Below are 25,819 nucleotides of genomic sequence, written 5' to 3' on the forward strand. Positions count from 1 at the left end.
ATAATGCAATTCGGTGTTTGTGTTTTGTTTTATTAATTCCACGATTATTAACGTTTGTTATTATAAAAGCTACATTTAAAAAAACTACATTTAACTGTTTTTTTTTTCACACTCAATATTTTAAGAAGACTCTCTTCCACATCTCTTCATACATACATATAAAACTTGGTTGTGTTTGCTTTATCATACTCTTCAGTAAGACTGCAGTCTATAAAATCTGGAAAACACTGTGGGAAGTTTGAAAGAATTTTGATGCATAAAACAACATGCGTGTCAAGTGAGTCTAAATACCTGAAATCGATACCACAACTGCATGTTGCGTGAACTTCATCTCTAAAAAGCTGCACAAACACCAGGGCAAGCATAATAAAACAACTTCTATAATGTATAATGATTCCATTAATAATGTGAACCTTTCATGATTGTGTGTGTAGCTGGCCTGTAATTGTGTTATATGTAGATATCCAGCTTTGAACATGGAAAGTGATATAAATTCACTGGATTCCAGCCAACTGCTACATCTACTGAAGCCTAGATCCACAGCAGCTCTGCATAGTTCCTGCCTTGTTCCTTGATTATCAGACACTTTTTGGATGTTATCTCTAAGACTTGCTGCTGCTTTCCTCCCCTTCATAAACAGAACTCACTGATAAAGTCCTCAATGTGGAACATGGTGTTGTTTTGTGTCCCTCACAGTCATGCCATCGCATTTGTAGTCAAACATTCTCTCCGTCTTTTCACGACCATGCCATATGTTATGTCGGAATTTCTCAGCCAATTCTAAAAATACCGTGGGGGAATTGGTTTGACATGTTCAGCTACATTTCTGCATTTTACACTTCACACCATGTAATAAATGTACCCATGACTGGATTGGGTTTGAGCTTCGAGCTTCTTTTAACTCCAGACTGTGATCTTCTGCCACTAACCGCAGGGAATCTTTACAGTGTGTCCATCCGACTTTCCAATCTGGTGTACTCTTTTTCTGGAAGGCCACATTCACCTACAGGTTGTTGTTTTTGTTTTTTTTCCACTTCCCAGCAAGAGGTTAAAAAACAGAGGGAAAAAAGGGTATAAACCAGCTGTCTTGCAGTAAAGAAGTCCACTGAGTATAGACCTGATGCTACATCATTAACTACCAATTTGACAGAGTGAGCACTGCAGGGTGTACACAACGCCCTCGGATTTATGTCTCACTCTCTCTCTTGTGCACAGCGTTGTTTACCTTTCATGTTCAATCCTTGTCATAGCCTTGATCTCCCATATCCAAGGATCGATACCTATAGTGTAACAACAAATTCAACAATCTGTTCGCTTCAAGAGCACAATCTAAGATAATTAAGTAATGTTTTGTTGGAAGTTGCTGTACGGAGCATGAAAGCTGACAAAAGTATTATATAGATTTGATTTATACAGTATACAAATGACATTAAAAAATCTTTTTGTTTTCTATTTGGTATTTAAAATATTTCTGTTTTTTTTTTTTCTCTGTTTTTATCATTGGGTAAGATATGCTTAAAAAAACACTCCCTTATAATTACAAATATTTAAAACAAAAATTAAAATTAATTTGAATTAGGCAAAGATAGATGCTAATAACACTACATAACATGATGTTTGTTCCTGGGGAGTGAATGACATTTTCCAATTACTCTTGATGAAAAATGATTTTAAAAAATAGCCATCAATACCCTTTGAAGTTTGGGTTTGGGCTTTTAAGAGGACAAAAACCTAAAAGATTAGCCCATTTTACCCATCCATTTTAAAGAAAACTGCCCAAAACTAACCCGAACTTTCATGGCTAACATGGGTTTTTTCTCTTTATTTGGGTTACAAAGAATGGGGAAATAACACTTATTTCCCAGGAACAAGAAAAAAGTAAAAATTTGTTACATAGTGTAATGAAAAGATAAAATAAAAAAAGGTTTCTACAGTGATGTCAAACATTGACACTACAACTACACTATATTGCCAAAAGTTCTGGGACACCTGCCTTTACATGCACATGAATGTAATATGGAGTTGTCCCGCCCTTTGCAGCTATAACAGCTTCAACTCTTCTGGGAAGGCTTTCCACAAGGTTTAGGAGTGTGTTTATGGGAATTTTTGACCGTTTCTCTCTATAAGTGCATTTGTGAGGTCAGGCACTGATGTTGGACGAGAAGGTCTGGCTCACAGTCTCCACTCTAATTCATCCCAAAGGTGTTCTATGGGGTTGAGGTCAGGACTCTGTGCAGGTCAGTCAAGTTCCTCCACACCAAACTCACTCATCCATGTCTTTATGGACCTTGCTTTGGTCACTGGTGTGCAGTCATGTTGGAACAGGAAGGGGTCATCCCCAAACTGTTCCCACAAAGAGCATGAAATTGTCCAAAATGTCTTGGTATGAAGCTGAAGCATTAAGAGTTCCTTTCACTGGAACTAAGGGGCCGAGTCCAACCCCTGAAAAACAACACCTGAACTCAATGATTTGGAGGGATGTCCCAAAACTTTTGGCAACATAGTGTGTCTAGGAACTGTTCTAGCTAGTTGAGTTATGCTACAGTTAGCCTGAGTTTAGCTATTTCAGTTGAACATTTCATATTTCAAATTCATTTTTGACACATTTTCACTTCACGTATGTTCACTTTGTAATCATGGTGTGAGCAAGACAATCACCTGTGACTGTAAAAGTGTGTACGTGGGAATTCTGGATGCTTCAGTAGTGGCTAGGTGAGTTATTGAACTAGATTTTCGTTCGAAATCAATTCATCCTTGCTTGCTTCTTCTAAAGTCTACAGTCCTTTATTGTGCTCTATGCTACTTTAATAAATAAGTTGCTGCCATAGCTGCCTTTCTTAAATGTTTCAGGCTATTTCCTCTAAGCTTCTAATAGATTTGTGTGGCTTTATTAGAATGTTGTCTAAAAAATGATGTATACACTATAGGTATGAAAACATAAAAGCTTTTTTTTAAATGATAAAATTATCCTTTGAGAAGAAAATGCAGGTCTTTTCAGTAGCTCCCGTAGTGAGTTTAGACTCTTTGAGTGAGAAATGTGCAGTGTATAGTAGAGCCAGTTTGTCAGTGTGGCCCATTTTCCTCCATTATCAAACAGCCACATAATTTCAGAGTGGAAAAAGTAGAGTACACACTACCCAGTCAATTGCTCTGAGTCAGTTTGGATATAAAACCAACAAAATTCAATTTCGTTCTACTTGTACAATGACGGACCTTAAAGATATCCTATCTATTTGATATTATATTCCATTTCCATGCACCATCTATTGGTAAAGTATAGAGATCACTCACTTTCAGTAAGATTGTTAGCATAGTCAGGGTTGTGGTGGCTCCAGAGACCATCACAGGAACAATGGGACTGATGAGATGCCAATCAATTAAAGGGCACTACACACCCACAAATACAGACACACACCCAGGACATATTCAGCATCGCCAATTTGTCTACCAGCACGTTTTAGAAGGTGGAAGAACATGCACAGAAACCCCACAGAGATAGTAACTCAGGATCGAACCAGGGATCCTAGAGCTGTGAGGCACAAACACTACCAACTAAGCTAACACACCACCCATAGAGATGAAGGAATTGTGGGCAAATCTTCTTGGCTCTGGATGTGATAGAAGGAACTTGCAGAAAGTCCAGCTGGTTCAGTAATAATATGAGCTGTGACTTAAACAGGAAGTTTTAGTCAAGAAGTTAAAATAGAAATCACCAAGAAAAAGACATCTTTACTGAAAGTGCACTCAGCAGAGGGTCTGAACTAATGGTTGCATCATCCTAGGAGAAATATATTTCAGCCTACACTGATTTGCCAGCATGCAGTATTTTATCAAAGTTAAATAAAGTTTTGAAAAGTCACATAATTTCAGATTATGCTTCAATTTAAAAAAAAAAAAAGCTTAATATTTTAATTCATGTCCCATAAAACATTTATAATTATTGAATGAACAGTCCCTTGTGATTCAGAACCAGCACTAACCCAGTAAGATCTTTCCAGAATTTTCAAACCCTATGTCAGGTCATTTTGTGACTTTGTTAAAGGTCTCCGGATGTCAAAAAGAAAATTTCCAGGTGATTCTCACGGCCCGGGCTGAATGTAATCATTCAGTGTCAAAATATGATGGACTTAAGTGTCTGAGAAATGCACATTAAAATTCAGCACAGGAAAATACACTTAGCTACACCTAACTAACAACCTCCCCATTAGCACCCTTTTTAATCATATTAGCAATTATATCCTCTTATGGTGATTTATTCAGCAAATCAAAAGTAAATGATGACAGTTTTTTTTTTTTAATAAACTTGACCTTGAACTGCTAAAGCAATATTGGGAACTCAAGGAGAGGAGCTGATGTAACATTACAGAACGCACTGCATGAATGTCAATGCATGCTTAAAAGGGTCCCTGGACTGACCTTTATGCTATCTAAAAGCGAATGACAACATTTGAAGTTTAAAGGAACTCACATTACCCCTAGGACTGCTGTCAAATATCAATCAAGGCACACAGCGTCCATGCATTCTAATGTAGTTATTCCCTGCTGATACATCAACAGCTACAGGGTAAGCCTTCATGCATGACATACACTTAACGACCACTTTATTAGGAACACTTGTGCGCCTGTTCGTTCATGCAAATATCCGATCATATGGTAAAAGCACTATGGATATAATATCAAGTAAATAGGGTTAAGAGCTTTAACTGGAGAGCTGAAGATTGGAAATAAACTAGAAACTTTTCCGTTTCCATGAGCTTGTGTATATATTTTGTGTACGTATGCTTACATAAATTCTCTTATTGTTTACAAATCCTTTTATTTGCACAATGGTACACTATTTTATATATCTGTCCTGTAGTATATTGTGTTGTCTGTCTGCATTGTCTCTTGTCTTGCACTGCTCTTAGCTCTGTGTTGCTGTATGTAGCACCAGGGTCCTGGAGGAACATGATTTCTTTTCATTGTGTACTGTGTAAGCTATATATGGCTGAAATGACAATAACAGCTTCTTGACTTGTCTTTACTTGGCTTGAGATTCTTGTTCTGGGCTGACTGAGTAGAACCAGTTATGATGTTGTTCTGAGATGCATTTCTTTTTCAGCACAGTTTAAAGAGGGGTTCATTTGGTTACTAAATGTTTTCTGTCTACTTGACCCAGTCTAGCCGTTCTCCCCTGACCAACCCACACAACTTCTGCTCACACTTTGTCTTTTTGCTCCATTCTGTGTCAACACTTGAAACTGTGTCCATCAGTATCTTCTGAAATCCTCAAACCAGCCTGTTACTAGAACTGAACTCAATCATAAACCATTTAGTTTGCTGTCAAGCCTTTGTACACCTGCGATGTCAGATGTTCCAGGAATGGCTCAGAACATGGGAACTAGGCTGTATGGTAAACTTATTCAGACTTCGTTTTTTTTAGAATGGAGGGAATTAGTGTTTCATTCACAGCGCTCTATTCAGCTTTCATTTGCAGCCCATCAGACGGGAAAGGTCACAACAGGTGTCCCACGCCATCTCTTTTCAAAAGCACTTGGCCATCCTCCATGGTTCCCATGGTGAATGTCATGCACCATTTCCACTCTCCAAATGTACAAACACCCCTGCAGATCCTTTTGGAACTCACATTAATGCCCATTTTCACAGTTTCCTGTCACCTCCCAGCAACCTCTGCTGTCCTTGGAAGATCTAGAAAGCCTGCATGTTTTGCGTCTGTTTCTTATCTGGGTCACCATCTTTCTTCGTTTTTGTGGAACTAAAATGATATTTGCAAGAAAATGGAAGTGAAACTTTATTATTGATTCCTTCATATTTGGACTTACTTGGCTGCAATGTAATTAAGGATCACTGCACATACAAGGTCAGTACAGAATTTTATGAGAACTGTTAAAAACAGTTTGTCAAGATCTGTTTTATATGCACAGAACATTTTGCTTAGTAGGAACACTGAAGATAAATAACAAAGCCAAAACATGCACTATCTATATCATAAAAGAACTTTTGATTCTTCTTAAACAGTCTGTGGACGTATTTATATCCAGTCCATCTCTATAAAAGACATTGAAAGTCTTACAAAAGAAACTTTTTTATGTATATTTTATTTTAGTAGAAACAAAAACAAATTTCATTTTCATTATTTTTGTAAAAGTAATATGTCTATATTGACTTATAATTCTGGCTTATAAGCTGTTATTTTTTTCAGAATTCGAACTTACCATCTCAAAGTTTTGACAAAAGTTTTCTTAAAACACGGCATTATAAAAAAAAATGTGGCTTATTTCAAAATTCTGACTGAATCCTAGATTATTAATGCATTATATCAGCACTGTGACTCTTAGACCAAAGGAATTCCAATTTATTATCTCAAATTACTTATTACCTTGTTACCATCTATCTCAAAATTCTGACACATTCTCTCAAAATAGAGAATGATCATTTGGTAGTTAAGAAAATCTAAAAATTTCAACCTAAATCATAGGTATAGATGACAGTTTTGTTTTAAGTCTAAAGCTTGAGAGACATGAAAATGATCACATCCTTGTGGCAAAAATACAGGTTAATTGTAAGCTATTTGTTCTTTTGTAACTGGCAGAAATGGGCTTCTATGTTTTAGTAATCTGTGATGTAAAAATCGTCTAAAATCAAATACATGAGCTGTTAAAAGATTTCTCAAAGCACATTAAGAAACGCCTTTGAGCTAGAGCTGACACTGGTTGGGGAAAAGCAGGAGTCTAGGTATGTTCATATATTTTAACATTTAAATGGCAGAGAATATGTCGGTATCTTTGAAATAAACCCCATGCATCTTACCAAAGGACACAAACCAGTGGGTGTGAAATTGATAAGTGAGATAACAATGAGTTCCTTTTAATTACGCAGCTTAAATGGTAGCATTGACTCCTGCAATGTGTTCTCCTTCACTCAGCAGGTACCAAGACAGCTATTTAGAAATCTCACGGTCCAAACTCAAATCTGCACCCCTCATTACCATTCTGGAATGAAATCAAATACTGACAAAAATGTAATGAAAAGACAGATAGTGGAAAAAAAGGCAATTAGTTTCCACTGGCTGCCAGCAATACACATCAAATACAGTGTGAGGGTCAAATTGTGTACTACGCCTGATTTACTGTCAGCATGGCACGCCATTTTGCAGCTCTTTATTCCCCCCACTACAATCCTCTTTCAACTTACCACTCATACCGGAGGCATTTCCAGCAGGTGGACTCAACCCTCCAGAAAAAGGCATAATGGCAATGTAAACAGCAGGACGTTGTCTGCTGGCTTCTCCTCTGCGTGATACAGAAAGGGCCTGAGCTGGTCAAAACCACAATCCTGCATGATTTGGAAGCAGGACCTGCAGAGGCGAGAACAACAAAGGCGGTTTCTGACAAAGCTGACGCGCCGTAGTCTCGGACAAGCGGAATCCATTGTGACATTTTTCATTTATTTGTAAATGCATCTTTGGCAGAACACTCACTCAAAACGACAGGTTAGCTGTTAGGAAATAAGCACAGCGATGGTAAAATAGAGGAATCCTGACAGTTGCTTTAATGAGTTTCTGCATTAGGGTCACTCATCTTACACCTTCCTCTTTACCTAGGAGCACACCCTTCATCATACACCTGACTAAAACAGGGAAATGTTAAATAAAAATCTGATAATAATAATAATAATAATAATAATAATAATAATAATAACAGTAATAATAATAATAATAATAATAATAATAACAGTAATAATAATAATAATAATAATAATAATAATAATAATAATAACAAAATCTTTTAAAAAATTTCAGGGGTTTTTTCAGCTTTTTAAAAAAAATCCAAATAGAATGTTTAAATAAACAAAATAGAGTAGATTTAAATTTTGCAATGAGAAAACAGCATCTGCTTAGGTCTGAGAGAGAGAGAGAGAGAGAGAGAGAGAGAGAGAGAGAGAGAAAGAGCGAGAGAGAGAGAGAATTCAACTGTAAACTGTCAGATTGAAGTATTGTAAAGGTGAAATAGTGCAATATACACTGTATTGCCAAAAGTATTGGAACACCCCTCCAAATCATTGAGTTCAGGTGTTGTTTTTCAGGGGTTGGACTCGGCCCCTTAGTTCCAGTGAAAGGAACTCTTAATGCTTCAGCTTCATACCAAGACATTTTGGACAATTTCATTCTCTTTGTGGAAACAGTTTGGGGATGACCCCTTCCTGTTCCAACATGACTGCACACCAGTGACCAAAGCAAGGTCCATAAAGACATGGATGTGGAGTAACTTGACTGTCCTGCACAGAGTCCTGACCTCAACCCCATAGAACACCTTTGGGATGAATTAGAGTGGAGACTGTGAGCCAGACCTTCTCGTCCAACATCAGTGTCTGACCTCACAAATGTGCTTCTAAAGGAACGGTCAAAAATTCCCATAAACACACTCCTAAACCTTGTGGAAAGCCTTCCCAGAAGAGTTGAAGCTGTTATAGCTGCAAAGGGCGGGACAACTCCATATTACATTCATGTACATGTAAAGGCAGACGTCCCAGAACTTTTGCCAATATAGTCTATCTGTTTTGTTCTTGTGCAGACATTTAAGAGATAGTTAAGAGAGAGCATGCATTGTTATTTAATCCTGAAATGATCACAAACTAAGCATTGTAAATCCACTTTACAGTAATATAAATAAATAAATCAACAAGACTAGTCACCCTGGGAGTCTCTGAAACTTTTTATAGACTTCCTCATAATCTGTAAATGTAGCGATCTATATTACATCACAGCGCTGGAAATGATGAGCTCTGTTTCCTCATAGTGACCTTGGATGACACTGTGTTAAATTGGCCAACATTTTTTGCAGGTTATCGTCATTAATTGCCCACCAATTTTTCATTTTATTCTGTCACTGATGCCTGGCAGGTTATAATTTTAATTTTCTCAGCTCGCTTGAGCTCACTCAGGTAAAGATTATTGAGATATTGGATTTTTTAAGTGCCTGGCTTGCCTTTTTTTTTTAAATAAACCTCTGTAATGTACAGGTTTAAATAAATAAAAAAAAAAATCAGAAAAATGTACCAAGCATGTGGTGAAGCAGAAGAACAAGCTGTTAGAAGATATAAAGAAATGAATAAAGAAGTGATGATTAGGTGTTCAGTGTGACTTTTACTGATATGGCTCTGTTTTCAAGAAAAAGACATAAGACTGGTGCTTTATATATTATTATTAAAGTGGTGCAAATGGTATTCATTATAATTCATTAAAAATGTTAGAATTTGAGTTCGAATGAACACAATGAGGTCTGCTTAGATGTAGTGTTAAGATCAGCTCCTATCTTATCCTTTAAGAACTGACCATGATGTAGCTGTGACATTTTTGTAATTGCTTGCATTTGAATTTGAAACAGATTTTCATTCGGATTTGTGTATTAGTAATAACTGGCTAAATATATTTTCTGTTTACTCTGGCACTATATATATATATATATATACACACACACTGACCAGGCATAATATGAGAAGTGAACAAAACTGAGTATCTCCTCATCATGGCACCTGTTAGTGGGTGGGATATATTAAGCAGCAAGTCAACATTTTGTCCTCAAAGTTGATGCAGGAAAAATGGACAAGTGTAAGGATTTGAGCGAGTTTGACCAAGAGGGCCAAATTGTGATGGCTAGACCACTGGATCAGAGCATCTCCAAAACTGCAGCTCTTGTGGGGTGTTCCCGGTCTGCAGTGGTCAGTATCTATCAAAAGTGGTCCAAGGAAGGAACAGTGGTGAACCGGAGACAGGGTCATGGATGGTCGAGTCTCACTGATACACGTGGGGAGAGAAGGCTGACCCGTGTGATCCGATCCAACAGACGAGCTACTGTTGCTCAAACTGCTGAAGAAGTTAATGCTGGTTCTGATAGAAAGGGGTCAGAATACACAGTGCAGGACGGGTCAGGGCTGTTTTGGCAGCAAAAGGGGGACCAACACAATATTAGGCAGGTGGTCATAATGTTATGCCTGATCAATGTATATTGTAGCATCATAATATTCAGGTTTATACAATCCTACTGAAACTGACCTGACTTTGTCTCAGTAGTGTTTTTTTCTACTCATGAAAAGCATATAGAGCAAAGTTTAGGGTCACTGGCTTATGTAAAGATGCCTCATTAAAAAGTTGTACAAAAGTGGAACAACTACACAATTATTTAATCTTCTGTTCAGTTTGGAGTTATAGTCCTGGCTTTATGACTATAAATGTCACCATGAACCTGTCATGAACATATGAGCAAAAACAGTGGTGCAACCAGCCAGTGGTGGCCTGGAAAAGGTTAAATTGGTCATGTCCTCTATTTTCATTATTTGGTGCAGGATGGAAAAAATAAGGTACAAGGCTGAATCACTGAACAATTTGGATTTTTTTTTTGTGATGACAGGCATAACTATTGATTTGAAGGTTTAATGAGGTTAGGTCAGAATGAATATTTTAAACGTAGTTAGATGTACTGGTGATGTATCCCATTAAATCAGCACCTTTCCTTTCTCTTGAGAACCAAATGTGTGTGGTGTTGCATTTTCTTTAGGACATACCATCAGATTTCTCGCACAAATTTTACCTGGATTATAGTGGCAGAAAATAATCCGCTTTCTGACAGGACAGAGGAGATATTTAAGAGTTATTCACAGGTATGTGATTTACAGTAGAAACCATATCCTACAAGCGGAGAGCCAGCTCACACATTCACCCACATCACAGACAGAGAAATGAACCATCTCTCAGTATCAAACATAGAAAATCTTTCTTCTCTAATTCCACCAGACATTTTCATTTTAGATGGAAGAGATATAGGATTATATCTATATGATCTTTTACATGCTACTTGTTAAATTTACAATATATATATATATATATATATATATATATATATATATATATATATATATATATATATATATATATATATATATATATATATACACACACACGATATTGCTAAAAGTATTCGCTCACCTGCCTTGACCCTTTGCAGCTATAACAGCTTCAACATTGACACTACAACTACACTATATTGCCAAAAGTTCTGGGACACCTGCCTTTACATGCACATGAATGTAATATGGAGTTGTCCCGCCCTTTGTCCCTTGCTATAACAGCTTCAACTCTTCTGGGAAGGCTGTCCACAAGGTTTAGGAGTGTGTTTATGGGAATTTTTGACCATTCTTCCAGAAGCGCATTTGTGAGGTCACACACTGATGTTGGACGAGAAGGCCTGGCTCTCAGTCTCCGCTCTAATTCATCCCAAAGGTGTTCTATGGGGTTGAGGTCAGGACTCTGTGCAGGACAGTCAAGTTCCTCCACACCAGACTCTGTCATCCATGTCTTTATGGACCTTGCTTTGTGCACTGGTGCACAGTCATGTTGGAAGAGGAAGGGGCCAGCTCCAAACTGTTCCCACAAAGTTGGGAGCATGGAATTGTCCAAAATGTCTTGGTATGCTGAAGCATTCAGAGTTCCTTTCACTGGAACTAAGGGGCCAAGCCCAGCTCCTGAAAAACAACCCCACACCATAATCCCCCTTCCACCAAACTTTACACTTGGCACAATGCAGTCAGACAAGTACCGTTCTCCTGGCAACCGCCAAACCCAGACTCGTCCATCAGATTGCCAGATGGAGAAGCGTGTTTCGTCACTCCAGAGAACGCGTCTCCACTGCTCTAGAGTCCAGTGGCGGCGTGCTTTACACCACTGCATCCGAAGCTTTGCATGGCACTTGGTGATGTATGGCTTGGATGCAGCTGCTCGGCCATGGAAACCCATTCCATGAAGCTCTCTGCGCACTGTTCTTGAGCTCATCTGAAGGCCACATGAAGTTTGGAGGTCTGTAGCGATTGACTCTGCAGAAAGTTGGCGACCTCTTCGCACTATGCGCCTCAGCATCCGCTGACCCCGCTCCGTCAGTTTACGTGGCCTACCACTTCGTGGCTGAGTTGCTGTCGTTCCCAAACACTTCCACGTTCTTATAATACAGCTGACAGTTGACTGTGGAATATTTAGGAGCGAGGAAATTTCACGACTGGATTTGTTGCACAGGTGGCATCCTATCACAGTTCCACGCTGGAATTCACTGAGCTCCTGAGAGCGACCCATTCTTTCACAAATGTTTGTAAAAACAGTCTGCATGCCTAGGTGCTTGATTTTATACACCTGTGGCCATGGAAGTGATTGGAACACCTGATTCTGATTATTTGGATGGGTGAGCGAATACTTTTGGCAATATAGTGTATATATACACTACCAGTCAAAAGTTTGGACACACCTTCTAATCCCATGGTCTTTCCTGATGTTTATTTCTTTCTACATTGTAAAACAATGCTGAAGGCGGCCGAAATCCACAATAATGTCCTTTGAACAGTTGATATTGAGATATGTCTGCTACTGATGCTCTGTAAAGCCTTCATAACGCCTCTAATCTGAGGTGCTGTTAATTGGTGATTTCTGAGGCTGGTCACTCTAAATGAACTTCTCCTCTGCAGCAGAGGTCAGTTTTGGTCTTGCTTTACTGGGATGGTCTTCATGTGAGACAGTTTCATCATGGTGCTTGATGGGTTTTGCAGATGCACTTGACAATACTGTTCTTGCAAGAACTATTCCAGAACACCTGACCTTCGTGTCTTAAAATAACAACTGACTGTTTTTGTTGTCATTACATATGGATTACTGAAGTCCATGTGTGTTATTTCATAGTTTCGAAATCTCCAGGATTGTTCTAGAATGTAGAAAATAAATCCCTAAACAAAAAACACTGAATTAAAAGGTGTGTCCAAACTTTTGACTGGTAGTATATATATATATACAGTTGTGCTGCTTTGACAATTCTTTTGCTTTCCCCATGACTCAGATGGCTCAGTCAGTGCCGCACTGGACGAAAGATGCAAAGGTTTGTCAGGAGTCCAGAAATTCATTGACCTTTTATACACACACACTAATTACAAGCAAACAGATCACAGGTGAGGATGGTTACCTTTAATAGCCATTCAAACCCGTTTGTGTCAACTTCTGTGCATGTTATCAGGCCAAAATCACCAGGGTATGTAAACTTTTGATCAGGGTCATTTGGGTAGTTTCTGTTGTCATTATGATTTAAAAAAGAGTAAACACAGTTGACTGATAATAAATGGCTTCAGCCAAACACTAACCATGAGTGAAAGAAAAGTTTTTGTGTTATCATTTATATTCTCTGAAAAATGGCCAAGAAATCATAAATTCTGCCAGGGTATGTAAACTTATGAGCACAACTGTACATAACATTATGACCACCTGTCCTCCTTTTGCTGCCAAAAGACATCTTTCTATCAGAACCAGCATTAACTTCTTCAGCAGTTTGAGCAACAGTAGCTCGTCTGTTGGATCGGATCACACGGGCCAGCCTTCTCTCCCCACGTGTATCAATGAGCCTTGACCGTCCATGACCCTGTCTCTGGTTCACCACTGTTCCTTCCTTGGACCCCTTTTGATAGATACTGACCACTGCAGACCGGGAACACCCCACAAGAGCTGCAGTTTGGGAGATGCTCTGATCCAGTGGTCTAGACTTCACAGTTTGGTCCTTCATCAAACTCGCTCAAATCCTTACACTTGTCCATTTTTCCTGCTTCTAACATCAACTTTGAGGACAAAATGTTGACTTGCTGCCTAATATATCCCACCCACTAACAGGTGCCATGATGAGGAGATACTCAGTCTTATTCACTTCACCAGTCACTGCTCATAATGATATGGCTGACCAGTGTGCATTATGTTTATAATGTAATAACTATAATTCTAGTGTATATTCAGTACAATACTATATTAGGTAGTAAATATCTATACTAGCTACTATAATACTAATGTATTTCACACACAAGCACACACACACACACACACACATATACACACACACACACACACACACACACATTTGAGAAATATACATTCTGTGTCTTTGTACCAGTTGGTTCCAAGCCTTCTGAATCACTGATCATTTCTCTGCTTGTCTGTATTCTCAGTTTGATATTACCTGCCCTAGTTCAGACTGTTTGTTCATTGCCTGGACCCTTGCCAATTATTTGACCGCTTCTTTGCCTCGACAACAAAGATTATTGTGCATCCTGACAGTATAATACTAAACGAAACATTTTTCTTCTTTTTCTTGTAGGTCACCATGAAAGGAAAGAAAACAGGTATGGATTATCAACTTTTTATGTTTAATATTGGAAGCAGTGCTAAAGGTTAGCTCTTCCATCTCTTCCTGTGGAAAGCTGACCTCAGCATCAGAGAAATCAATAAGGATTTACAAAATTGTTTCTCTATCTATCTATCTATCTATCTATCTATCTATCTATCTATCTATCTATCTATCTATCTATCTATCTATCTATCTATCTACAGTATATCTATCTACAGTATATCTATCTATCTATCTATCTATCTATCTATCTATCTATCTATCTATCTATCTATCTACAGTATATCTATCTATCTATCTATCTATCTATCTATCTATCTATCTATCTATCTATCTATCTATCTATCTATCTATCTATCCAACTATCAATCCATTTATCCAACTATTAGTCCATCTATCTATCTTAAAATAAATGTTGGATGTTTGTTTATAGGTCACTATGAAAGGAACAGGTCTGGTTATCAGCGCATCATCATTATATCAAGGTTTAAAAGTCAGTCACTCCCCATGCCTCTGTATCCCAGTGTGATTCTTAAGACTTATCATTTACTGTAACTGTCTTCAGTATTTGCTTCACAACTTAATTAATGCAATTTGCTTCATGCTGTTGTGTAAATTATATTCTTACTGCCAGTGTCAAGGCTCTGCTCTTTTTAGCTGAAGAATAATATTGAAATTGAAGCAAATCCAGCAACAGACCATATACCTATCAGTGGACATGTGCATGGAAAAAGTGTATATGTGAAAAAATGTAAAATGGCCATTATTCTTATATTGGCTGTGGACATGTTTTTTCTGACAGTGTATCTAAAACTACCTGCAATTATAAAGATCTTTGTTTTTCTCTCTGTTTCTGTCTCACTGTCATCCATCAGTAGCTGATGCCTCAGTCCCCTTTTTCTGGCCACAGTGTCACAACTGACAGCTCTCTTCTGTGTCAAACTTACAAAATGGTGACATTGACTCTGCCCTGTCAATTATTTATGTCTAGGGTTCAGGTTTAAGCCCAGCTTTTTCCACACATACACTCCATTCTCTTAGTCTTTCACATCGAACAAGTTGTTTTTATGAGAGAATTTTTTAAACTTTATATATATATATATATATATATATATATATATATATATATATATATATATATATACACACACAGTATATTAGAATAAACTAATTTGTCAAAATGCTGATGCTATAATTCTCCTCAGTTCTCAGTGAAAAAACACACCTTAAATGTGCAAAGTATTTGGAAAGAAAAGCAGCTGTGTTTACTGTATAAGTTAAATTGTTTTTATTTGTCACATATACATTACTGCACAGTGAAATTCTTTCTTTACATATCCCATCCTTGGGGGTTGCGGTCAGAGTGCAGGGTCAGCCATGATGCAGCACTCCTGGAGTAGGGTGGGTTAGGGGCCTTGCTCAAGGGCCCAACAGTGGCAGCTTAAACCCCGATCTTCTGAACAACCCAGAGCTTTAACCACTTGAGCTACCACCGCCCCCAAAAATCTTAATTCAGTCCCGAGATCCATTTGAGCTGTTGTCCTAGCATTACCTAAATGCTGCACTTGGAAATATTTCAGACAAAATTGAATCACTACTAAACATCGTGGCATGTTAAGATTAATTCATAATTTTCGTACTATAAACTATCAGAATATCTGGTTAGCTAGTTTTAGCTAGCTAATGCTTTATTTCTGTAGGTGTGATGTTAAGTTGTGACGGTTTTTAACTCAACACATTTCCAGATTATTATCACTTTAGTTACTTTGATGCATTAAAAAGAGAAGATAGTTGATCGAGTGAGGCGGAGATGTTCTTCTGTCTTCACTTTCTCAGACACTGCTGATGCTTAATAAAAATTTGATGCTTGGAGTGTAGACATTCAGCAGGATTTTAATTGGCTCACAGTCTTTAGGGGTTAAATGCAATACTGGCTAAATTACTGTACATATATAATATATTGTATAAACAGTTTATAGAAATATACAATATTATTCGTATAATAATGTAAATGACAAACCCTTAATAATATAAACATTAAGAACTTCTTCATCCTGCAACTCTTCCTATGAGGCAACCTACTTTGGTACCTTAACCAATGTTTCAGCAGGTTTGTATTTCTCCTTTTCAAGCCTTTTATATTGCTCATTTAAGTTAACAGCCAATTTCCTGCAGTTACTGTGAAAAGACGTGTAGCCTACTTTCTCTGAATGTGTTCCTTGTTTGGGAATAAATCTTATAAGATACTACTATGGAAAATCTCCATCTAATGGTAGCCCCAGATCTTTTTTTAGAACCCTGCTTTCTGAAAAAGCATGTTTCAGTGTGGAAAACAGTTTCATTCACTTGTATTGAAGCTATAAGCTCACACAGATAGTCACCATCTACCATGTGTTGAATAACAATCACAGAATCTCTTTCTTTGCATCTTTCGTTCATCCACTTGAAGAATTTTTTTGTACCATGATGTACCCTGAAATGGTGTAAATCCAATCAACAAATGGAGAGAATGTAGAACCACAGTGACACCGCCAAGGACATGAGATCGCTCCAAAATTTAAAAAAGAACAGAAGTATTTACCACAGAGGCTGTAAAAAGACCTACAGCAGCATTAAAGAAGCTTCAGGAATATCTGACAAGTACTGATTACTCTCTGCAAGTGACAACAATCTCTCATATCCTTCACATGTCTGGGCTATGGGCTAGTGTAGCTAGATGGAAGCCCTTTCTCACAAAAAAACAAAACAAAAAAAAACATCCAAGCTCAACTAAATCACCCCAAACCAACATCAATTCCAAAAGGTATAATAATTTATTATGCATTAAGGCTGCTTTTCTACAGCCAGAACAGGGGCTTTTATCAAGGTGGATGGAATCAAGAATAGCTACAAATACCAGTCCATTTTAGTGCAGAACCTTCAGGTGTCTGCTAGTAAGCTGAAGATGAAAAGGAATTTCACCTTTTGTCATAACAATGACCCAAAGCATACAACCAAATCAACAACGGAAAGGCTTAACCAAAAGAAGATCAGTGTTGATGAATGAACTGCCCAGAGCCTGGACCTAAAACTAAAAATGAACTAAAAATCTGTGGTGTTACCTGAAGCGATGTTCTCTGGAGATGTCCTAACAGTTTAATAGATCTAGATTGTTTTTTTTTTTTTGCAAGAAATAGAGTGAAAATATTGGCAAGTTAAAATGTGCCACACTGATAGACTCTTACCCAAACAGACGCTTCAACAAAGTGTTAAAGGTTATACACACTTATGCAGCTAGGTTATTGTTTATTTGCCCTAAAAACAGTTTCTGATTATTTCTAACATAATCTGAAAAATCCATATAAAAATTGAGAGTGGAAAAAACCCATGACTTATCTTCCTTTTCTTTTTTTTCCACATCACAAAAACCTGCCATATCTGCCACCACATTCTGCCACCACAGTCCTGTAACTTGTTTTATAATCGTCTTGACAAAGACGATAGAAAACCCGAAAGGTCAGCTGAAGTCCTTGCCCTTGTGAGTGGTGACAGTATAGAGCCAGACTTCCCTGCTGCAGCACAGCCTTAACAAGGTAAAGAGAGTGTCTTCAGATCAACGCTTTACAGCCTATGTGTCATTTCATCACTCTGAGCCCAAGAGATCCCAACACAATAAACTTGTCAGCTTTCCAGAAATTACTGCAACCAAACTTATTTCCTCTCACACAGGGAGATTGGCTGACATTGGATCTTTTATAAGACTGGGGGAGGTCACAGCAACTGCTCCTGCTCAGTGTGGAATTAAGGTTATGTGTTGCACTTGATTTATGGGCTACTGGGGGGGGAGCAAGGTCTCATTTGAGCTGTTGATTAAGGTACACTGAGAAAGATTGAGCACGGTAAATTATGATTGCATTTGCTATGCAACATGTCATAATTCCTACACCCAAGAAGTATATAATGATTTTAAAGGACAATTATTTGTCCATCACTGTAAGCAGCTCATTGGAAATGTTTTACTGGAAACCTATGTTAGATTCTCAGGACGTTATGAATCGTTGCGGCACAGATGCAGACTTGAGACATTTGTTGCTCGTTGTGATGAATCTGACTAATGTGTGTTACATGATACGCTCATGCACGGGTGAAAATAAACACTTAGAAATGACGAGTGAAAGTATAACGCATCACACACGGGTTACTGTGATAGCATCCAGGAAAGATGCACTCAAGCGAAAGCCAAAAAGCTGTAATAATAATGAAAAAGTTTTTAACTGAAGAAATTAACTATTTCCATATAAATAAAGTTTCATGTAAAAAGTTTCTCAAAAGTTTAAAACTTGAGAACTAAAGGGTGGCAAATTAATTAATTAAATTAAATTGATTTCTATAATTGAGCATAAAATGACTTGGGATAAGAACTGGGAGCAGAAAAGGGGTGGAGTTATCAATCCTTACCTCAAATCTTTTAGTCTTTACCATTAATCCTTTAGTATTTTGTCTTTATTTGACTTGTTACCTTGGTTGTGTTACACTATTGGAATTGATGATAGCTTTAATTCATTTTTGTCATGAGTGGGTGCCTCCATAGGTACAGAATCCAGATCCAAATGCAGGGATAAAATGACAAACTTGGGTTTTATTAATAAAATAACAAAATACAGACACATGGAAACACTAAGGAAAACTAGACAACTTAAAAAAATAAAAAATAAAAAAATAAACACAAAACAAACAGCAGAAACCAGGAGGCAAATCCAGCTAACAAAAGACTCAGTGGTACAAGACAGCAGGTAAATATAGGGAAGGTAATTAGTGAAACAAGAGGGACAGGTGTGAAGAGGCGGGAACGGGCGTAGGATCGGGCGGGGCAAACAAACAAAGACGCATGGCACAGGGTATAAACAAACCCAATTAACGAAGCCATCCATGACAATTTTAGTCAAATATAGCCAGTTATGTTAGCAAATTAGTAAAATGTAATGTCAGTTAAGAGTCAGTATAAAGGGCTCATTTTATGAGTTTATATGCTTTTATGAGTTTGTATCTTTCGCTATACTGAAAAATTTGGGGGGGTGGAGCTCAAGATTAGCTCTGTAGACTTGTGGCTTATCTCCAGATATCTGTGGCTTATCTCTTTTTTAAATAAAAAAGTAAGGACTAAGAAAAAATGTTTTTTATTTCTAATTTCAATAACAATCTAAACTAAAGTATAAATACCACCAAAAGAATACTTAAGAATACGATAACAGAATACAATTACTCAAGTGTTTTACAATATCTTGCTCCTGTGTGTTATATCAAACAATAATAAACCCACCTAAAGTGTTGTTGAGTTAAACAAAACAACCATACATGAGTCATGAGATGCTTTTTTTATGCAGTCCAGTATTTGGCAACTGCTTGAGAGCACAATCTTTCAGCCTAGGCTTTTATAGGATTTAATGGTTTTGTTCTGTGCCAGCTGTGATGACAAAATGTCTGAAAATTACCAGCCTGTAGAGATTACAGATCACAGCACAAATATCAGAGAGCTGAGGATTCCGAGTTAGCATTAGTTCTTGCAGTTCTTTCAAGTCTTGTTCACGTGGGACTTCTGAAACTGAAGAGAAAAAAGACAACACCCGGTGGAGCTAAAGTGAAGTGGAGCAATTAGCTTAGCGGAAACTACCTGCTCTCTAAAATCATTAACTAGCCAATAAGGAAAAGTTCAATTAAACAGAAAAAGGTCCTACTGGTGAATGTGTCAGTAGCAGGTGTGGGTTAAATAAACTATTATAATATATAGAAATCATCATCATACAGTCAAGGTTGCTTTACATATTCACCCAATTTCAGAGGATGAATAAAGAAAACATCCATAACATGATGTGATACCCATATATCATACCAGCCACATCCATAAGTAATAAACACCAAGACAAACAGAAGTATATCATTAGAGGATTTTGGTGATGTATATGTTTTCCTAACACAAACCAAACATTTAATTAATGCTGAGTTTCTTCATTCCCATGTTTCTATTAATAAATACCAATTACGCATAAATTAAGCTATGAGTAGCTTGTCCATAGCTTAGCTGATTTACATTTAGTGATGCCCAAAAAACTCAAAGAACCAACAGAACAACAACTATATGGTAGAAGAGAACCTCCTGGGTCAGTGTGTGTTAAATCTTCCAGCATTGCAGCTTTGCATTGCATCAGCTACATCAGCATACAGTAACTCTTACTGCTTTTATAGGGTGCCATTTCTTTTGTACTAATTGAATGGCTTGTCTTATTGGTCTAGATTTATGGATTTCCTTTAGATTTAAATCATTAATATGAGACAAACAAGTCTGACAAAAAAATTTCCTTACGTTTGTACACTGAAATAAATAAGCGATTTACACTGATCAGGCATAACATTATGACCACCTGCCTAATATTGTGTTTGTCCCATCGTTTTGCTGCCAAAACAGCCCTGACCCGTCCTGCACTGTGTATTCTGACCCCTTTCAGAACCAGCATTAACTTCTTCAGCAGTTTGAGTAACAGTAGCTCTGTTGGATCGGATCACACGGGCCAGCCTTCTCTCCCCACGTGCATCAATGAGCCTCAGCCGCCCATGACCCTGTCACCGGTTCACCACTGTTCCTTCCTTAGACCACTTCTTATAGATACTGACCACTGCAGACCGGGAACACCCCACAAGAGCTGCAGTTTTGGAGATGTTCTGATCCAGTGGTCTAGCCATCACAATTTGGCCCTTCATCAAACTCACTCAAATCCTTACACTTGTCCATTTTTCCTGCTTCTAACATCAACTTTGAGGACAAAGTGTTGACTTGCTGCCTAATATATCCCACCCACTAACAGGTGCCATGATGAGGAGATACTCAGTCTTATTCACTTTTGTTTTCAGCTTATCCTCAAATACCTTTTTCACAGCATCAACCCAGGTGAATTGTTGGTAATCCCTGATCAGCTCGATGGTATTATAGTATTAACAGTGACAAACAGGTTTGAGAGCCCAGTAGTAGATTATCAAGTCCTCCAGATCTTCTGTGTGGTGAAATAATGGTGTTTGTGGATTAATGGAATGTATTACAATCAGGTCTCGAGACAATATAATCACAGTTCTTTAACTGAGAGGGAAAAAAATAGATAGCACAGATTTTTTTTGTTGTTGTTAAAAAAGTGTTTGGTATTTCCCACATCAGTATTATCTTTGTTTTTATGAACTGTTACCTAATCCTCCTGCCGGTGTCTGGTTTTAATTTCATTCAATTTATTTTCAAGAAGAAGAAAAGAAAAACAGCTGAACTTGAGTTAACAGCTTACATTCAGAAAAGCAGATTTAATTGGATTCTAATGATTTTTCTGCTGGCATCAAAATATCGACACCTCAGTAAACATAGTGCCCCGGTCTGGTATTAACTCTCCTTTATCCTCTAGCTGGTCCCAGATTTTTCCCATTTTCAGACAGTAAAAAATAAATGGCAGGTCCGCTGTCTTCCATGGACAAGTCTCAGGCTTGTGTTGTAATGTACGGTGTTTCGGATTGAATTTATAGTGGAGGATGGGGTTTGCCTTGTTACCTTGTTTAATAGAAAACAATGAGTCTTCCACTGTAGAGTCTCCAGGCTGATGCATTGGCTTGGACAGTTCCACTCTCTCCTTTATTATCTAGAGTGCTGGCTCTTCCACTACCCAGCCATCAATAACTGCTAGTTTCGGAGAAAGAGGGATAAAAACAGACCCGAAAGGCCTTTCTATGTTAACAGACTGTCTACAACGGTTACTCTTGCCAAGCGTTCATATCAATGCATGACACAGAACTTTGAAGATTCCACATTCCCATTTACTAATATACCTATTGAAGTGAAGAGGGTAGGACACCGTAAGGAATGGGACGGAATGGGACGGGGGAAAGGGGGGTGGTTTATAGGATAGGGACATGAGGCATAGGGACTAAAAGAGAAAACAAGATTGAAAAGAGTAGGAAGGAGACACACACATTAGGAGACATCCCTTGACGGTGGACATCCATCACAAGGTGAAGCGTGGAACAAACACAATAGTCATCACAGTCAGAAAAAGAGTACTGTCAAGGGTGAGTGTGTATTCCACCTGACAACCAGAGACACACACAGTCCCGGTTTTGCTCTTTCTCAACATGACAAGCAGACATTCATTAGCTAAATAACTGATGGGGCATCCAAGCATCTATTCATCTCACAGGAGAGAGCCAGAGAGACAGGAAAGAAGGTTAGAGAGACATGATGAGATTGACAAAATCCCAACTGATTGGTAATGGTTCATCTTTTTAATTTCACTCTCCTCTGGGGAGGATATGAGAAACTCATTGGATACACGAACCTGAAATGAGCAGGCAGTTTGACAGATTGGGATACGGTATTAAGACGTGACAGCTAGGCTCCATCCTGACCAGACTGTGCCTCTGGCAGAACCTGCATTAATCCACATTAGATGGCATTTGAGGTCTAGGTTTATAATGGAGAATGCCATCTGGCCAACAGCAACTGAATAATATGGAAGCTTTGCATATGGAAACGTGAAGGCGCTATGAATAAATTACTGTACAAACATCAGGTACTAGAGTATACACTGATGGTGATCTATGTGTCAATATGAGCCTTGTATATAAAGAGATAAAAAGAGCTTCCTTTTGATCAGAACCAACACATTTTTTCTTTTCAAATGCAGCAGATGAAACTACATGGACTTCACATTCAGCATTGCACTGTTCTTTAAACATATTACAATTTAATTCGATTAAGAATTTTTTACACACCGATATTCAGATATCTGATGTAATTTTAGTGCTATTCAGAAATTGTGCAAAAGATGGGGAAATTATTTTTGGTTATTTTCATATTTTCCTGGACAATATTAGCTGGAGTGAGGAGCAGTGTTTGTTGCAATTTTCCAATTAATTCATTAATAGTATTGCATATTTAAAGTCTATCTTAATGCACTGAAATTGACTTCAATCTTAAGGAAAGACATTTTTAGGAATAAAGTTCTAAATTAATTTAAAGTGAGCTGTAAGTGTGGTATATGAAAGCTAGGGAATCTTATCCTTTCAATTAACAACAACTATAATGTTATATTTTATTCATTGAACAAATCAAAATAGTGAAAAATACAAATAAATAAAGAATAGTCTTCATCCTATGCACATATTGTAATTTCCTGACCCTGATTTAGCTTATTATGGCTTTATTAATTAATGCACACAATTGTTGTGTACACAATTAGCTGTAGCATGATATAAAAAGAAATAAATATGTAAAATGCAAAATCATAGTATGTGCTGAAACGAGTACTAACTCCTGAACGATGAGAATGTAAACTATATTGTGGAAATATAAATCAATTAAACTAAGGCTATTTATATTGCAATACCTTCCAATACATTGGAATCCTATTAGATCTACTCATTCATATATTACACCAGTCTTTTGTTTTTAAATGGACCTTGCTTGAATTTATATTGTTTACACTTGACAGCAAATAAAGCTACTTCCTTCTTCTGAGGAAGAAACCTTGAGAGGAACCAGACTCAGAAGGGAACCTCATCCTCATTTGGGTGACACTGGACACTAAATAATGTAAATGTAGATAATGTCCTTTCTACAGCAGCAACCAGGATCTCCTGATGAACTATTAGGTCAGTGGAGTTTCTGAGGTCATTATAGACTTAACACTAATTCCTTCCTGTTGAAAGCTGACCAATGTAATGGCAGTTCAAAGACAGCGTGATCGTCTCCATTTGGTAATGAGTGGACTTGGAAGTCTATCCCTTGTTAAAGGCAGAGTTGTAGGTGATTAGGCGTGAACTAAATGCAGGAAATATGCATAATCAGAATGTTGCACTCAGTAACCATACTTCACTACTCACATAAACTAACTCTGAATAAGATTTTCCCATGTAAATATACTAGATGTAACTTTTAGCATCAAGTCTGCAAATCAAAACACGACCTACTGAGTGGAGACAAAATGAGAACGAATTCCCGAGCAGAGCCTACAGCAAAACCCTGAGAAACTGTTCTGTGGACCGACGTCCAGTCACCTCCAATTCAATGCTAACCTTTAAACGTTAAAGCAAACACTGTCTAATTATTTAGGAACAGCACCTCTAATGAAATGAGTTCTTGTCATCTTGTCACCATGGATATTAGAGAATTGCTTATAACCAGCTCCTGAAAAAGAACCAGCTTCTGGTCATTAAAAGCATTATACTCTGAGCAAATGATATGCAGATTTACTCTTGAACTTTGCATATAATCAAGATCTGATTTTATACAAAGTTTACAATGACCCAAGTATGCTATTATGACTATGCTAAATATGAAATAACTCTTAAAAATAACTGAAATCTATATATATATGTTGTTTAACAAGCATCTATTCCACTGTTCATTAGAATCCCATTAATAAAATTTAAAATACAAACCATACACTTAATGCTTTGTAGCCCTCATTAAAAGCAAAACAGTTCAGTTGGCTTTTTAAACTCTAGCACGTTCTGGGTTTGCTTACTTTTAGAAAGAGTTGTTGCATGATAAGTTAGCAAAACAACTTAAACCAGATAACGTATGCTAGTTATTAATGGTATAATAACCAGGTGGAGCTGTTAAATCGATGAGAATTCACTGGAGATGTAACACATACATAGCACTGTAAGCTTTGCAGTGTGTGTGTGTTTATTATACTGGGTATCTGCTCTGGTAGAAAGTAGGCCATACATTCCAGAGCCAAACTGGACAAATGGAAAATGAAGGAGGATTCCAGCTTTCCAGTTTGTGCTACAATGAAGAACAAATTATTTCTCTGCTGTTGCACAGATTTCCTGGCAGATTTACAGTTGGAACAGTTAAAACATTTCTTTTCTTTTTTTTTCTTTTTTTTATTAAAGGCATCGCTTTGTGTCATTATACTGTACAGTAAAATTATTTTTAAAGTTGTCTGTGCTAAGTGCTTTACATTACATTAGCGTGTTCATTGACACCAGATAAAACACTAGCCACTGCAGTAACTAAATAGCTGCCATTCAGTTACACAAGTGTGGTCTGATGTAATCAAATATAACCTTACATTTCTACCTCCACCACTAGGTGGTGGAGATTTTATGTTTTCAGCTTGTCCGTCCATCCATCTGAGATTATTCAAACTCATGTGATATCTAAGGAATGAGAGACTGAATGTTTGAGTCAAGGTCAAATGTGAAGGCACCTGAACTACTTGCTTTATTAAGGGTCCCAATAGTGTCTCATGTTATCTCAGCATTCAAGTGTTTGGTGTGTTCTAGAAAACAAATTCATTTATAATTCCTCACACACTTTAGGTATTCATTTGACTTAGCCTTTTAAAGTAATTTATGAATATCTAGTTATCATTTTCTTAAACAGTAGTGCCATGTGGTTATAAACAGTAGATAGAGGAGACTTTGAATAAGTTTGAGCATTTGAATAAGATTTAAAAAAAAATATATAATTAAAATAAATGAGTTAATTAATTAATAAGAACAACAACAACAATAATAATAATAATAATAATAATAATAATAATAATAATAATAATAATAATATCCTTCCTTTGAAATTTCAGTTTTTCAAGCTGCCAGGAATG

At 37.4% G+C, this 25,819-nt stretch overlaps 1 long non-coding RNA gene across 1 annotated transcript in view; it reads left to right on the forward strand.

Moving 5' to 3' along the window:
• Positions 1-5,649: 5,649 nt before the first annotated feature.
• LOC131360491 (uncharacterized) overlaps positions 5,650-25,819 on the forward strand; it is a 46,066-nt gene continuing 25,896 nt past the window's right edge. The window contains exons 1-2 of the long non-coding RNA XR_009205886.1: positions 5,650-5,860; positions 14,169-14,193. This is a non-coding gene — a long non-coding RNA (uncharacterized LOC131360491). The remainder of the gene's footprint in view (positions 5,861-14,168; positions 14,194-25,819) is intronic.

The sequence above is a fragment of the Hemibagrus wyckioides genome, linkage group LG10 (genome assembly GCF_019097595.1).
Source record: "Hemibagrus wyckioides isolate EC202008001 linkage group LG10, SWU_Hwy_1.0, whole genome shotgun sequence".
NCBI classification, from domain to species: domain Eukaryota; kingdom Metazoa; phylum Chordata; class Actinopteri; order Siluriformes; family Bagridae; genus Hemibagrus; species Hemibagrus wyckioides.